The sequence below is a fragment of the Danio rerio genome, chromosome 1 (genome assembly GCF_052040795.2).
Source record: "Danio rerio strain M-AB ecotype USA chromosome 1, GRCz13ab, whole genome shotgun sequence".
Classification (NCBI taxonomy): domain Eukaryota; kingdom Metazoa; phylum Chordata; class Actinopteri; order Cypriniformes; family Danionidae; genus Danio; species Danio rerio.
The window spans coordinates 5,017,992-5,036,011 of NC_141021.1; the positions used below are offsets into that span (position 1 = coordinate 5,017,992).

Below are 18,020 nucleotides of genomic sequence, written 5' to 3' on the forward strand. Positions count from 1 at the left end.
GGAATCCGAAAAATAAGGGCGAGAACGCGGCGGGATCCGAAAACGCAGTCGAAATTGAAGACGAGGGCTTTTGCTTTTTTTTTTTTTCTGGACGGCTTTTGCGAACCGTTGCTCGGGTTTAGGGAAGGAGGAGGAGGAGGAAGAGAGGCGCCCGAGACGCGAAAAAGCGCGCACAGCGGACTCTCGTGGATCTGCGAAAACAAAAACCGCTCGAATACGTACCTCCCGGGACGTAAATCGCGGTCCGCAGAAACGTCCGCGGGGCTATGTTTCCACAATGAGCCCGGGTTGCATGAAATGGTAATAATAAACGTTTTTAAAGCGATTTAATACTTTCGAATATCATGTTCACAATATATATATATATATGTTCATGCCTAATATACGATGGCCAGAAAGTGATTTATTTTTTATAAATTGTTAAAATTTTGGTATTTGTGATGCAGCAAGCCCAGAGATTGTTGTGTACGCTATGACTTAATATAAAATTAACTTTAATGTGTGATATGAATAAAAAGTAATCATAAATGAAGGATTTCTCAACTCAAATGAGTGGCAGCTTGGACCCGGAAACAGTATTGCATACGTCACCAACACGTCACCACTTAATAAGCTGATACCACATGTCTTTGGACTGTGGGGGAAACCGGATCAATCAGAGGAAACCCATGCAAACGTGGGGAGAACTAGCAAACTCCACACAGAAATTCCAACTGACCTAGTCGGGGGCTCAAACCAGCGATGTTCTTGCAGTGAGGCGATTGTGCTACCCACTGGCCACCGTGAATTTATTGAATTCATTTTAATTAGTTTTATTTTAGTTTAGTTAAGGCAAGGTTATAGGGTAATTATATATGAGAAGAAAAAAGAAGAAAAAAAATTGGCAGGTTGTAAAAAATGTATATTTAGTGCACTATTACACTGCAATATATCATATTTGGATCTTTTAAATATTGAGTATATCCTTACACGTTGATATAACTATAAATAAAACCGTGGCCTTCTTCTTCGTCTCGACTGAAGCAAATCCTTACAACGATTAATCCTAAAACAAACATGACACTTGACTGATATTCAAACCTACCGCACAGTGAAAAAATTGAATAAAAATAGAGCGAATAAACTAATCGAATGAAAGATAAACCACCGAACTAAATAAAGAGCAGAAGCTGAGATCTGAGACTGATAAAACGGCCCTGCAGAAGAGATCATCAACCACAGAAAGCTGCTGAGATGACTGGCGTATCGGCTGCTGAAATGGGAAAAACTTGGAGAAACTTCACTGTTATATGAGTTTCTGATGAACAGCAACTTAAAAATGCGCTCCAAGATACTGTTGGCAGTCGGCAGTAATCATTCATGTCACAGCGGAGAGGAAATTGGCATCTGGGTGGAGAATCTGCCGATGGTAGAAGCATCCCAAAATCATCCTCCATGCTTTTTTTTCTTTTTATATTCAGGACCACTGAAAGATGGTGCTTTACAGATGATGGGGAAAAATAAAACGGCGAAAAGTAAACTTAAGTTGACAAACTTTTGCTTCCTGTATTGTTTTTTTCGAGGTAGCAAGAGGAAGCATGCCAGAAATATGTGTAGATAGCATTAGAAATGCATTATTATAATTACATAGAAATATAGGAAAAGTATTGAATATACATGGTATTTGCCACATTTTTAAATGCCATTACTGTATAGGACTATATCTTGCATAATGCACTGTTTTTTTTTTTTTATTAGAATATGGAAAACAGTACATAAATTGGCATCATACAAATACAAAGAAACACCAACAAAAAAAAAAAAAAAAACAACAGCAATATAGTCAGGTACTGGGGTCTGTTCTTCGTAGCTCGCTTAAATGATCTAAGATGATTTGGCAGATCCTGGATCTTTTAGGGCTCTCTTTTGACGGTCCATGCGCAGAGCGCAAAACGAAGGGCGCAAACGCTTTCAGGGCGTGTCAGGACGCGTCAGGACGCGTTCATGCCGTGGCGCATGGTCTAAAAGGGTTGAGTTTATTTTCTTAATGAGTTATAGGTGTGATTTGAGAATAAACAAATTAGAGTCTCATCTCCCATTCCCTTTAAGAGCCAGAGTCGCGCCAAGAGCGCATTCACTATTTACAGATGTAAAGTAAGTCTAAGTGGAAAAAATGAGCATTTCACATGCAAACAATTAACAGTTAACAGTTTTTTAACAGAAAACTGTTAAACAGAGCATCTACTGCGTGAGAATGAGAGATAATGGAACTACTTTCACTTTCGCTCTTGGATAGGGAAACCTTTACGCACAGACATCAATTAGTCTATAAATAAATACTTTTGTTTGTTAAGCGCAAATATTCATTTCAAAACTATTTCTAAATTCAGATCTAATTTCCAGAAAACGAATAAATGAATAATAATAGCAAAATGCTCAAAAAAATAACTCAAAAACCTGAGTTATATCCTTAAACACATGCTGTGCCCCATATGGTCTAAAACCTGGCAGGTGGACAAATCTAAGCTTGTTTTTAATAGAACAAATATAAATATGGATATAATAAATAATACTGCTAATAATAATAACATTATGCAAAAGCAAATTGCTATGAATGAACTGAAAAAGCCTCCCGAGATGAAGAAGACATAAAAGCAGTGATTTTTCATATTTATGTGGGCTAGAAAATAATATGTTTTGTAATATTTTAATCCTTTATATTTATACACTATATCTATTCTTATTATATCCTATATATATCCTTAATATTAAATTTTTTCATATGTAAAGATATTTGCCTATTGCTCTCTTGTGTGTATTAAGCAGAGTGTAAGCGAGGCGCAACTCTGCGCCGGAGTTTAGACCGGGTTAGTTTTGGTCTAATGAAAAATCTATTATAGTTTCTCAAAATAGCAACGCGCCAGCGGTCCGCCTCAGAACGCCTCCCTTTTTAGAGCAGAACGCCTATGGGCGCACAAATGAGCGCTAATGCATTTGCTATTTAAACAGCGTAGCGCAACGCCTCAAAACCACTCTTGCGCCAAGCTGAAACTACCAAAAGACCATTGCGCCGCGTCTTGCGCCACACTGCGCCGGGTGTATGATAGGGCCCTTAATCTTGATAACTGATCTCTGGCTAATTTGGTTCTTCAAACAAGTTTGTGAATTGGATTAAAATGTCTGGATGAACTGATCTTTCGTTTTACAGTTAAAGCGGATTTTCCTTATTATAGTACATATAGTAGTATTATAGTAGTTGTTTTTTTTTAATCGGTGTAAAGAATAACTGGATGTTTACAAAAGCATTTTGATATTGGTAAAGGTGTCTGCAACTTTTATGAAGCATCAACTCACCGTCATATTAACTGTCAAAACATGTTTATGACTGCATAAATGTATTATTACTTTTAAAAAGTCACATATTGCGCATGTCTATTATCATACACAAATTGTACTAAAGCGATCTAAAAAGTACATATCAATAAGTTTTCTCTTTGCACCATCAGGTGGCAGTCTTTGTACTTTCATTTCGGTGGTGCAGATTGCATAAGTTTTATTAATATACAAATTTATTTATTTTATTAATAACTATAACTTTATATAGTTTTAAAAAATGTATTTTTTCAAGTGTATATAACTACTACTGTAAGAAAATATCAGAATTCGGTTCATACTTTCTGTATTATCTTTGCTTGAACTGAGCCGATCTAATCCTGTTTATCTGAATTAAACCTGCTTCTGACCAGGTTTGAGCTACCAGAACTGTTGCTATGACAACAACTCTCTGATCAGATTTGAAGAACGAAACGATCCTGGATCGTGTCAAATCGTCTATAGCCAAATCCAGCTAAATGAGTAATCCACGTTCGAAGAACGGACCCCTGGTAGGTGGGTGTGTGTGTGTGTGTGTGTGTGTGTGTGTGTGTGTGTTTGCATTTAAAGGTAACTTGGTAGACAGGTCAAAGTAAATACATAAGGGACAATAACAGTCAATAAATGAAGCAAGCATCACAGATATAAATAAAACAGATAGAAAGAAACCAGTCATTGGTAAGGAGTAACAACAATGATTAGTAATGTATAATAGTAATAATGACTAATAATTATTATGCATAATACTAACTGACAATAATAATAAATCACAAGTACTACACCAACTACTACTACAGAAAGTTACTAATATTACAACTACTACTGCATCTACTACAGCCACAACCGCGACTTCTACTATTACTATTTCCTGCACTGTTTTAATACTGGACAACTTCTGCAGTGTGATAATGATATTTTATAGACTTCTAAATCACTGTTTGTTGGCACTTCATTTCTTGTCAAACTGAAGCCTAAAGTCATGTTTTTCACTGTTTCACTTACTGGCAATTTGTGTCCATTTTAGGTCCTGTCCAATCAGCTTATACTTGTACCGGGCCAAGAAATATATTGATTTAAAAGCCCAGTGTTCAATAAACGTATCATTTATCCCATTCTCATGGTGCTTTTATAGACTCCAAGCATCAGCATAAGGGAGGCAGCCAAAATAATGTATTTTGGGCCAATTGTGTAATCAGCATTGATCTGTATTTTGTTTACAATCAATGGTGTTATAGACTTTGAGCTATTGGAGAATATTATTATATAGTTTACTTCTAAACAAAGTAATTATATATATATATATATATATATATATATATATATATATATATATATATATATATATATATATATATATATATATATATATATATCTATGTGTGTGTGTGTGTGTGTATATAAAATTATTTATGTGTGTGTGTGTGTGTGTGTGTGTGTATATATATATATATATATATATATATATATATATATATATATATATATATATATATATATATATATATATATATATAGGGATGTAACGGTATCAGAATTTCACGGTACGGTAATACCTCGGTATGAATGTCACGGTACGGTATTTATTGAATCATTTACAGGAAAAACAAAACTTTTGAAAATACTCCAAAAAAGTGCCAAAAGTGTCAATGACATACAAATTAGCCATCTATCTGTAAGCTTTGAAACAGGAACTTCAATTTTAATAACAAAAAATTATTAAACCATGTAAAAAAAAATAAAGTTTCAATTTAGTATTGTTGAAAACTCATCACATTCAACATTTAATCACTCACTCACTTACTTAGATAGAGATGGGTTTAAAGGAAAATTATCATATAACTATAATCTGGTAAAAGCTGGTCTCTCTGGGCATTTACAATGTCCCCTGCAACAGAAAAAAACCCTCTCATTTGGGACTGAGGATTCTGGGACAGAGATATGACTTGGCCCAGGTTGACAGCAGTGGGTAACGTTGTGCATTGTCTTTCCCCCACTTAAGAAGACAAACCATGAGTGAGATAGAGGTCTCTTTGCGGTACAAGTCAATGTCTGCATCAATCTGAACAGTGTGCTGTGTTTCTGCAGTCCCCATGACTGCTATTAGTCGTATTCCCCAACTTGCAGACACGTGCACACATAGGGCTCAACCTGTGCAGTGCACATGCCCTTTTTAGTCTTGGATAGAAAGTGCCCTTCCAAAACGATCAAAAGTGCCCCCGCGACGCGACACAACCTCCGTCCAGCCCTTCAGTAGACAACACTGCTCTTGAGTATGCGCGCTCAACCCCCCCCTCGGCGCTTTACAATACGCGCGCAACAACACAGCTGATCAGAACGCGCGCGACAACACTGCTATTCAGTACGCGCGCGGCGACAACACCCGCTTTAGGTTCGATCATTTCCATCTTTTTTTCATCTCCGCTACTAGCAGCACACCCCATTTCCGCATTACTGGATCTGTAGCGACAACAGACCGCAAAGGATTATGGCCACGCCTGGGCTGATGGGAAATGTAGTTTAAGCTACCTCCCGTTCGCTTCATTCGCCTGAGCAAATTTTCTCAGAAGACCTATAGTTTTACCGAGTCATGCGACTTCGGTAATATCGAAAAAAATTAATATTGCGGTATGACGGTATTTACAATACCGTTACATCCCTAATATATATATATATATATATATATATATATATATATATATATATATATATATATATATATGTAATTAAAAAGTGTGATTTTAAATAACTCTGGCCAGTAATTTGAATCCCATAGAGTCTCAAAGCCACAATAATGTGATGCGAGCAACGTGACACGTGAATCTTTGATGCGACATCCATCCTGAGTAACTCTGTGGATCAAAAAGTGCAAGAAAGGCAGAAAAGACAGGCAGCTGCGTCATTATCGCGAAATATCGAACGTGTTCAGAAAGACTGCCAAACGTTACTTACCTCCTAACAGATGAAAATCTGTCCCTATCCATGAGGTTCTAGGCCAGGGCTATTCTGAACCCGGCCTCCGAGGAAATTTACTCCGGGCTTCCAAATAGTGCAACCAAGTCTTGACCATGTCTACATGCCAAAATGCATCTATTTCCATCTATGTGATTGGCTGATTAGAATTTTGCATTAACAAGATGTTGGACAGGTGTACCTAATAAAGTGGCCGGTGAGTGTATATAAAAAGGCCATTTGATGTATTGTAATTTCCTTAGCATTTGCGCTGGTTACACCAGATTAACACACACACACACACAACACTTCAGCTAGTGTCTGGTGTCTTTGTAAAGCTGCCGCCCTCCTTCTCTGATGTGGTGTCAATGTCGACCAATCTGCTCTTGTCAAAGTGTTAGCTTTAATTGCTTTCCATCATGTGGACTGTTAGCCTTAAATGATGAAGGTGCAAGGAAACCACTCACTCGTGTAATCCTATTACCAGGCCTGGCTCACTACCTCTGAGCGCCGGCCATTCACACGGCCCAAGTTCTCTTCCAGCGCTAATACAACCAAACAAACTAGCTCTGCTGTTCTCAGCGCTGTCAGACCAGAGATTAAAGCCCTCACCCAAAGGCTCGCTGCCATCCGTGTCCTGATTGAATGCACTAGTGATGATTCGGAGAGGAATGTGTTCTCCTTTTAAGATGACTTCCCTGGTAAAAAAAAAAAAAAAAGGATCTGTTTAGACCAGCATGAATATGTGGTCAAGGCTAGTTCATGCAGGATGAGCTGCTGCAGCAATGGAGAAATGCTGTTCATTAGTTTTAGCTCACAAAGCGAGTTGACTTGCAGATTGAGATCAATCATTTTTCAAGCTTTGAACATCATCCTAGAAGCAAGATACATTCTGAATGTGCGTTACTTTTCTCAATAATTCTTACGATGGGAACACCAATTCACAATCCAATGTGGAATAATCTGAGCAACTACTAATACATATATTCTCCACACATGCAGAAGATTCCTGCATCATGATTTTGTATTTATTACATATAATAAGCTTGTACACTTGACGTTTAAAAGTGTTCTATCTATCTATCTATCTATCTATCTATCTATCTATCTATCTATCTATCTATCTATCTATCTATCTATCTATCTATCTATCTATCTATCTATCTATCTGTCTGTCTGTCTGTCTGTCTGTCTGTCTGTCTGTCTGTCTGTCTGTCTGTCTGTCTGTCTGTCTGTCTGTCTGTCTGTCTATATATCTATCATTTTATTGCTCTACCCATCCATCCATCCTCCCATCCATCCATCCGTCCATCCATCCATCCATCCATCCATCCATCCATCCATTCATCCATTCATCCATCCATCCGTCCATCCATCCATCCATCCATCGTTTTGTCTATCATTCTAGTTCTTTCTTTCTTTTATTTTTTAATATTTCTTTATATATGTCTATCAATCTTTATTTTATTATTATTTAATTTATTTTATTATTAACTTTTCATCCATCCATTTGTCCGACCATCCATCCATTGTTCTATTGTTTTGTCTATCAATCTATTGTTTTATCTTTCTTTTTATCTTTCTATCATTCTATATTTCTTAATACATGTCTATCTATCTTTATTATTATGTATCCATCCCTCCATCCATCCATCCATCCATCCATCCATCCATCCATCCATCCATCCATCCATCCATCCATCCATCCATCCATCCATCCATCTATAGAGTTGTCAATCATTCTAGTTCTATCTTTTTATCTCTTTATATTTCTGCTATATTATTTGTTTTATTTATCATTCTAATTCTATCTTTTTTTCTATCTTTATTATTATCTTTTTATCCGTCCCTCCGTCCGTCCATCCATCCATCCATCCATCCATCCATCCATCCATCCATCCATCCATCCAACAAATTGTCTATCATTCTATAGTTCTATATTTGTTTTTATCTTTCTATCATTCTTTATTTATTTAAACATGTCTTTCTATCTTTATTAATATTATTTCGTTTATACATCCATCTATCTATCATTCATCCATCCATCCATCCATCCATTGTTTTGTCTATCATTCTACTTCTGACTTTTTTTTATCTTTCTATATTTCTTTATATATGTATATCTATCATTATTATCTTTTCATCCACTGCCCGACCATCCATCCATCCATCCATCCATCCATCCATCCATCCATCCATCCTTCCATCTATCTATCTCTTCTATATTTCTTTCTATAGGTCTATCTGTCTTTATTTTTTATATTTTTATCCATCCATCTATCTGTCTGTCTATCTAAAAGCAAAATGTTTAAGTAAAAAAAAAAGAAAAAAAAAAAAAAAAATATATATATATATATATATATATATATATATATATATATATATATATATATATATATATATATGTATTTTTTCAAAGTTGTTTCCATAGTTATTTCTGTTCTGTAACATAATTAAATAACATGAGTCTTTTTTTATCTTCAATAAGGACAGTTCCATTACAAATTTGTGCAAATCTTAAGCAATATGACATTTTCATTATCCAGTGTTATGCAACTGAGTCTCAACGTTTCTCATTATAAATATTATTAGGTTAACTCATATGTAGCTATTATATTTTGCTCTAAGCTATCTTTATTGGCAAGTAAAAGACTTTATATTTGGAAGGGGCTGCATATGTGGTTTAGGATTATATTTGATTTTTGATTTATTATTATTATTATTGCCTTTAATTCGCTTTACAGACATCTCCTTATCTTTGTTCCACATACCAAACCATTCTGGAAAAAAAAATACAGTCATATGACATGTGTACGCCATGTTACCTGTAGATGTAAATGATTATCATAAAAATAACAGTCCACTGCAGTTTTGCTACATGGACACAAAGCTTCATTCAAAGCTTGACTTATTTCATTGCCTTTCATTATAATATAATTGAAAAGCTCTGCAGTGCTTAATTGTCAGATAATTATTTTTTGTGACTTTCAATGTGTTCGGAGGATTATGAGTGAATGAAGGACGAGAAGGATAAATCTGATGCATCCTTCAAATCCGGCCGACTCAAGGAGGAGAAATGAAGGTGGCCTAATAAAGATCCTTCAATGTCCTTTGATGGAATCGGAGGATGAGGAACTTTAGATTTGCAGACTTTTATGGCAAGCAACTATTGTTTTAAAAAGAACCACCTAAAAACCTACTGATTCAAATGATCTGGTCTCTACTTAACGATTCACTGAATTAGATGCTCCAATTAGGGCTGCATTACCCCAAAACTATTGAATAGCTTTGCTGAACTCTTGCAACCCTGCAACAAGCACTCACAGATGCTTTTCTTTAGGCTCCACTTACTCATTCACTGATTTAATAATCCAGTCATCAAGTTTTCAGGGAAATAAAAATTTCACTGTTTTTCCAAATCAGAAAAAGCCAAGATTAGTAAAAAAACAGTACACACAAGAAATTGTACACACACACACACACACACACACACACACAATTGCAATGCACAGCTATCTTAACGAGAACCCTAAACATAACCCTAACATAATTATTGTATGCTAACACACACACACACATATGCACGGGCACACACTCAATTGTACAGCTTTTTTTTTTTTACATCTTTATAGGGAAGCTAAGCCTAACATAATTTTTATAGCACAATTAACTCTAACAATAACATACAGAGCATCCCACACATAGACTATATATAGCGGGCCACCCAGGTATATTAATGGTGCCCAAGTATATTTAGTGACACATTTTATTTACTATTATTAAAATCCTTTTACAATTTTTGTATTCGCCCAAGATAACCAAACACCTGTGGTCGATTAAGCAATGGAAAATCTTCTCTCATTTAGCCATTTGGTTCTGTGTGTGCGAGACCTGTCAGCACAGACAGACAGTCTCACTTGCTTTGCAGACCCAGAGAGACGCACCTTTTTGGGACTTAAAAAGTTTGTTTGTTTGGTTTCTAAATTTCCTAAAATGTCCAGGATTCAACTTTTGCTTTCACTTTCTAAAGCTTGTGTGCGTTTTTGCATTACTCTTTCGTTAAAGGCGACGTGACACTGAAAGAACAAGTAAATAATAGATTCTTTAATCTAAATGACTCAGAAAACCTTTACTACTCAGAGAGGATGAAATGACTGGTCTAAACTGGCTGCAAAATAAATGTACACCATTAGTAGTGATTAATCAATACATTTGCCATTTTTAAATAATCTTTAATTTTGTAATTATTATACTTTTTACAGATATTGCCTGCTTTTATTTCTCTTCCTGTCATTTATTTCTCATTTGCTGCATATTTTAATAATTTGATGATGTTAATATAGTACAAAGGCTATTTTCAACCCAGCCCATTCTGAAAACGTACCTCTATATACATGTCTGGAGAGCACCAAATATGTCTCAGAGGTTACGTTTTTTTTGTTTTCGTAAATGGCGCTGTGTACGCTTATTCAGATCTGAAATTTATCTTGCGAGTGCCATTCACGCCTGCTGTTCTCATGTAAATCCACCAGAGGCCGCTGTCAACTGACTGACTGACTGACTGACTAACTGACTGACCCATCCTCCTCCTTCCCTAAACCCAAACGATTATGTTTTCAAAAGCACTGATTGACCTGCCCACCCCTTCAATAAAACCAACCAAAAAAATTCTAAAAGCAATACAAAAAAATAAAGCCCTTCCCTGATTTTTATATTAAGTTACGACGACATAACACATATAAGATAAATGAAGTCAGTACAAAATAACCGGTTATGATTAGGGCAGGCACGTCCATAAAGGCTGGCAACCACGACACCCCACCCCGGTCCTCACTATCATTCAACGGTCATTTTGTGGCACTTCCGTTTTCATTTTTGGATTGAGTGCGGCACGATCGTCGTTTGCATAAAGGGTCAGTTCAGTTTGCTCCCGCCCTGGTTATGATTATTACTGAACCGATACTAAATTGTCCGCATCTACGTCGCTGTGCACCGATGAAACAATTAATTTTGACAACCCTAGTAACCAAACTGCATAAATAAAGCTAGCATTGGGCATTTAACATCAATTTCAAACAAATCCCGCTCATATCTGATAAAAGGCATTCAGTGAGGACGTACCCCCCCCCCTCCTTCCTGTTCAGATACATTTCGTAATCCCTCCAACAAGCATGTGTAATCCCTCAACACACATGACTCACAAACACACACGATCATCCCCAATCTGCTCCCGGAAGTAAACACAATGTCCTGCATTCGTTCATATGCTGTATGAAATGCAGGGTTCCACACAATTCATTCATGTTGGCCCGAAAAAATTAAGTAACGTAACAAATATAAGTGGATTGGACTTAAAATGCTTAAGTTGCATCCAAAAAATCCCAAGACTTATGTTATTTTAGCTCATTTAAAATACAGTGCATCTGGAAAGTATTCTTAGCGCTTCACTTTTTCCATCATTTGTTTATGTTACAGCCTTATTCTAAAATGGATTAAATCAATTGATTTCCTTAAAATTATATACACAGTCCCCCATAATGACAATGTGAAAAAAGACTATTTGAAATTGTTGCACATTTATTAAATATAAAAAGCTGAAGAATCAGATGTACATCAGTATTTACAGTCTTTGCCGTGTAGCTCTAAATTGAGCTCAGGTACATTCTGTTTCCACTGATCATTCTTGAGATGTTTCAGCAGCTTCATTGGAGTTCACCAGTGGTCAATTAAGTTGATTAGATATGATTTGAAAAGGCATACATCTGTCTATATCAGAGGTTCTCAAAGTGGGGGTCGGGACCCCACGAGGGGTCGCGGGACAATGAAGGGGGGTCGCCTGGTGATTTTCAAAAATCAATTAATTTTTATTAAACCTTAAGACTCACTGTATTTTATCAATAACCTACTGAGGAGAAAAAAATAGTCATTTATCGTTACTATAAACTATATAATTACTATAGTAGCTTATAGTTAATAGTTCTATTGGATTGCGACTTCTCTGGTAATTACATTATACTAAAGACACAGCAATACTGTCAGATGCAGCAGATTGATTTTATAACACTAGGTTAAACTTTCTAGCCCATTTACAGCACTGACATACATAAAAAACACAAAGAATAGACTTAGGTCTATTGGTGTGTGTGTGTGTGTGTGCATCATTGCATACAAGGTTTCTGTATTTATAACCACCACCTCAGAGAATATTGGGGGTCACGAGTCACTGGCATTGTCATTTTGGGGGTCGCGGGCTGAAAAGTTTGGGAACCCCTGGTCTATTTAAAAGCCCAGGGTTGACAGTGCATGTCAAAGCACAAACCAAGCATAAAGGAATTGCCTGTAGACCTCCGAAACAGGATTGTCTCGAGGCACAAAGAAAGGTTACAAAAAAAATTCACAATGAGCACAATTTCAATGAGCACAGCGGCCTCCATCATCCATAAGTGAAAGATGTTTGGAACCAGCAGGACTCTTCCTAGAGCTGGCCGGCCACCTAGGCTGAGTGATCAGGGGAGAAGGGCCTTAGTCAGGGAGGTGATCAATAACTTGATGATTACTCAGTCTGAGCTCCAGCGTTTTTTTGTGGAGAGAGGAGAACCTTACAGAAGGACAAACATCTGTGCTGCAATCCACCAATCAGGCCTGTTTGGTAGAGTGGCCAGACGGAACCCACTCCCTGCCTGAAGTTTGCCAAAAGGCATCTGAAGGACTCTCAGACCATAAGAAACAAAACTCTCTGGTCTGATGAGAGAAAAATTGAACTCTTTGCAGTGAATGCCAGGCGTTACGTTTGGAGAAAAGCAGCCAGCGCTCATCACCAGGCTAGAACCATCCCAACTGTGAAGCATGGTGGTGGCAGCATCATGCTGTGGGGATGTTTTTCAACAGCAGAAACTGAAGGCTAGTCAGGATAGAGGGAAAGATGAATGCAGCAATGTACAGAGACATCCTGAATGAAAACCTGCTTCAGAGTGCTCTTGACCTCAGACTGGGGTGACGGTTCTTCCTCCAGCAGGACAATGACCCAAAGCACATCGCTAAAATATCAATGGAGTGGCTTCACAACAACTTGGTGAATGTTCTTGAGTGGCCCAGCCAGAGCCCAGACCTAAATCCTATTGAACATCTCTGGAGAGATCTGAAAATGGCTGTCGCTTCCTATCCAATCTCAAAGAGCTTGAGAGGTACTGCAAAGAGGAATGGGCAAAAATTCCCAAAGACAGGTGCGCCAAGCTTGTGGCATCATATTCAAAGAGACTTGAGGCTGTAATTACTGCCAAAGGTGCATCAACAAAGTATTGAGCAAAGGCTTTAATTTTGAAGAAATAAATTTATTGAATACATTTTGAAATAAGGCTGTAACATAAACAAATGTGAGGGCTATGAACACTTTCAGGATGCACTGTAAGTAGTTTTAACAAGTAGCAACACTATTGTGTAAAACGCATTGGTCCAGATCTCTCAATGATAATAATAATAATAATAATAATAATAATACATCAAAATTTTAATTAAAAGCTATATGATATTTAGAAGTATAAACTAAGTTAAAAAGAAAATCTGAATTAAAACAGTTTGAACAGCAGAAATATAATATAATATTATAGAAACAGCAAAGTGTTAAACGCATTGGTCCAGATCTCTCAGTGATAATAATAATAATAATAATAATACATCAAAATTTTAATTAAAAGCGATATGATATTTAGAAATATAAACTAAGTTAATATAATATTATAGAAACAACAGAGTGTTAAACGCATTGGTCCAGATCTCTCGGTGACTTTAACAGATATGTCAACTCTCGCTCTCTCTCTCTCTTTTCCAGCAGCGACGGCGAATGATCCTCGTCCAAACGGATCCTGTTGCACGCGCCCCTTGATGCTTAAAAAACACCATGACGGGAAACAGCTGAGCGAGGGATAAAAAAGCAGTAAAGAAAACATATTTTTAACCGCATCAAATTCCTGCAGCATTCAGAGGCTCCACTGTCTCCACAGCCCGATTCTGTCAACCTGATTTTGATAAGTTGTTGCTTGTGTAATGTCTTGGTCGTCTTTCTTCCTCCTCCTCCTCCTTTTCACTGTGTCTTTTTTTTTTTTTTGCCCCTCACCTAGTCCAAAATTAGAGCTCCCTCCTCCAGCCCCCAACAGATATAATTAATCACAGTGGGATCGCGAGACATGTAATTATGTAGGTTACCTCTGAACGCTTCAAGCTCCTCCCACTTTATTTCCCATCGTCCCATGTAATCTTCACCATCACTCAAAGCAAAGTGGGGGTTAAAGTGCAAAGCCATCATTTATGTGCCGTGATTATTGCATTCATATGTCAGGGTCAAATAAGACGCAGACCATTACTAAATTGTTCATATATATCTTAATTTGTAAACATTCTGCGACATAGTGTAAGTAATGTGTTTTTATTGTTAATCAGCATTATTATTTGGATCAAATATAGTATTTTGATGAAGAAATTGTGTGGGTGTTTTAAATTTAAACGATGAACAGAAAAAAATAAAAATAAATATTGCCTTGGCTTCAATTACTAACTAAATTAACAAGTGATTATATTCATTAATGTACAAAAAAATGAACAAATAAAAGTTCTATATTGTATTATGATAATGACGATGATACTGATTATTATTATTATTATTATTTTATTATTATTATTATTGTTATTATTATTATTATTACTATTATTATTATTCGGTAAAGTAAAAGTGGTATTTTATGGCAATGTGTATTATTATTATTAATGGCAAAAAAAAAATGTCTGTGGTCTATGTGTGTGAGTGAGAGTGTATGGGTGTTCCCCAGTGATGGGTTGCAGCTGGAAGGGCATCCGCTGCTTCAGGCATATGCTTGATATGTTGGCGTTACATTCCGCTGTGGCGACCCCAGATTAATAAAGGGACTAAGCCAAAAAGATGAATGGATGAATGATATTATTAATGACAATTTGTATTATTATTATTATTATTGTTATTATTTTTGTAATTATTTTCCCAGAGATGGGTTGCGGCTGAAAGGGCATCCGCTGAGTAAAAATGTGCTGAATAAGTTGATGTTTCATTCCGCTGTGGCGACCCCTGAAAATAAATGAATAAATGAATTATTATTATTATTATTATTATTATTATTATTATTATTATTATTATTGACAATGTGGATTATTTTTATTATTATTATTATTAGTAGTAGTAGTAGTAGTAGTAGTAGTAGTATTTTTATTATTATTGACAGTGTGGATTATTGTTATTATTATTATTATTATTATTATTATTATTGACAGTGTGAAGCATTATTATTATTATTATTGACAGTGTGGATTATTATTATTATTATTATTATTATTATTATTATAAAGGGAAATGTGGATAATTATTATAATTGGTATTATTATTATCATTATTATTATTATTATTATTATTATTATTATTATTATTATAAATGGAAATGTGGATAATTATTATAATTGGTATTATTATTATTATTATTATTATTATTATTATTATTATTATTATTATTAATGACAATGTGTATTATTATTAGTAGTAGTAATATTAGTATTATTTTTAAAGACAAAGTGGGTTACTATTATTATTATTATTATTATTATTATTATTATTATTAATGGAAATGTGGATAATTATTATAATTGGTATTATTATTATTATTATTATTATTATTATTATATTATTATTATTATTATTATTATATAATTAATGTGTATTATTATTATTAGTAGTAGTAGTAATATTAGTATTATTTTTAAAGACAAAGTGGGTTACTATTATTATTATTATTATTATTATTATTATTATTATTGTTATTATTATTTAATTTATTAATCAAGGGGTCTCCACAGCGGAATGAACCGCTGTTTTTAATCTATATTGATTCAATTAATATTATATTATTATGATATTTGCATACTTGCATAATCATGGCTGCTAAGCTTTTTGCTAATGCAATATGGTGCAGCGGTAAAGCCTAATTCATTTTAATTCAAGTCTGATAATTAATCATAAAGCACAGGAATAAAGCAAGCAATAGATTGTGTCGATGTTAACAAAACTTGCCATCAGCTAATTAATTGCTGAAGTGATTTTAACACATTGTTTGTGTACATAAGTTTCAAGGCTTTGTACAAGGACATACGAGGCGCTTTTAACGCAAAGAAAATGAAATCTGGAATCCGCCATCTGTCCGCTCGCTCGCACTCATTAGGAAATGAAAGACAAACTCACCTTAAGCTATATCCAACTCTACCTCTGCTGTTTTCCCAGGCAAAAAACCGAGACGACTAAAAGAGAATTGTAATGAGTGAACTGGCAGAGGAATACAGTCTGCGTAATATTTCAAAGTCAAGTACAAACCTGTGGGGGAAATCATTTCCTTACACATTTATTTTAATAAACCGTCCTGCAAAAGCTCAGTGATGAAACGCACAGTTGTAAATCACACGTTTTAGGAATCCTGTGGTGTGCTCAATTCATAGGAAGTGCCTTTTATTGTGATGAATAGTTAGTAATGTTTCATTTGGAGGAGCATGTGAGGTTCTTCAACAGTTTAGCTGGTGAAAAAAAACGAAAACAAACACTGTACACATGGAGAGCCTCTCATTGTTTAGATCCCATTTAAAGGAGACCTGTCATGCCCATTTTTACAAGATGTAAAATAAATCTCGGATGTGCCTGGAGCAGGGGTGTCAAACTCATTTTAGCTCAGGAGCCACATGGAGGAAAATCTATTCCCTAGCGGGCCGGACCAGTAAAATCATGGTATATATAACTTGAAACAACAACTTCGGATTGTTTTCTTTGTTTCAATATGATCAACATAAAACATAAAGCTGGAGCGTGAGGACAACACGATCTTACAGAAACTCGCAACGTTTTGATTCAGTTGCTAATTCATATTCATCTCATTCGCACAATTTAGTATGATTTGCTTATCCACCAATGATAGTTGGGGTTTTGGTGTGGGTGCCACGCCTCTTCTTTTAAATGATACATTTTCGTACGACTGAACTTGTGCAAATTAGCCACAAAACTGACCAAATGTGAAATAGTTACATTTCCTTGTGGTATGGCAGGGCATATATGTGGTCTTTCTTTCTGAGAAGGCTGTAAAACTGATGCTGATTCAGGATTCTTTATCGCAGGGGTTCTCAACCTTTTCACTTTCAGCCCACTTCTTTCTCTAAACTATTCTTGTAGGCCCACCTAAAAAATGTGTTTTATGAAATGCTCATTTAAACCTTTATTTATAATAAATATATGTATTATATATGTAATGTATTATATAAATATTGATTTATTGATTTATTTATATAATACATTTGTTGTGCCTTCTATTATTATTTATTATCAGCAATTTATTAAAAATATATATTTTTTATTTAAATTTTATTACATATTAAATTAAAACTATATATACAGTTGAATTCAGAATTATTAGCCCCCCTGAATTATTCCCCCCCCCCCCCCCCCCCGTTAATTTTTTTTTTTCCCCAATTTCTGTTTAACAGAGAGGAGATTTCTTCAACACATTTCTAAACATGCTAGTTTTAACAACTCATTTCTAATAACTGTTTTATTTTATTTTTGGTGACCATGGTGGCCATTTTGAAGTCGGCCATCTTGGATCTAACTTTTGTTTTTTTCAATAGGAAGAGGGTCATTTGACACATCAAACCTATTGGGAATTTCA

At 35.4% G+C, this 18,020-nt stretch overlaps 1 long non-coding RNA gene across 2 annotated transcripts in view; it reads left to right on the forward strand.

The window, feature by feature from the left end:
• The window catches only part of LOC137495392 (uncharacterized), a 143,023-nt gene that overhangs the window by 108,466 nt on the left and 16,537 nt on the right, over positions 1-18,020 (forward strand). Inside the window, exon 4 of one of the 2 annotated variants that reach the window (XR_015476115.1) lies at positions 14,129-14,776. The exons of the other annotated variant lie outside the window; for it this stretch is intronic. This is a non-coding gene — a long non-coding RNA (uncharacterized LOC137495392). Of the gene's footprint in view, positions 1-14,128; positions 14,777-18,020 lie in introns of those variants that run through there. 2 annotated transcript variants of the gene reach the window in all.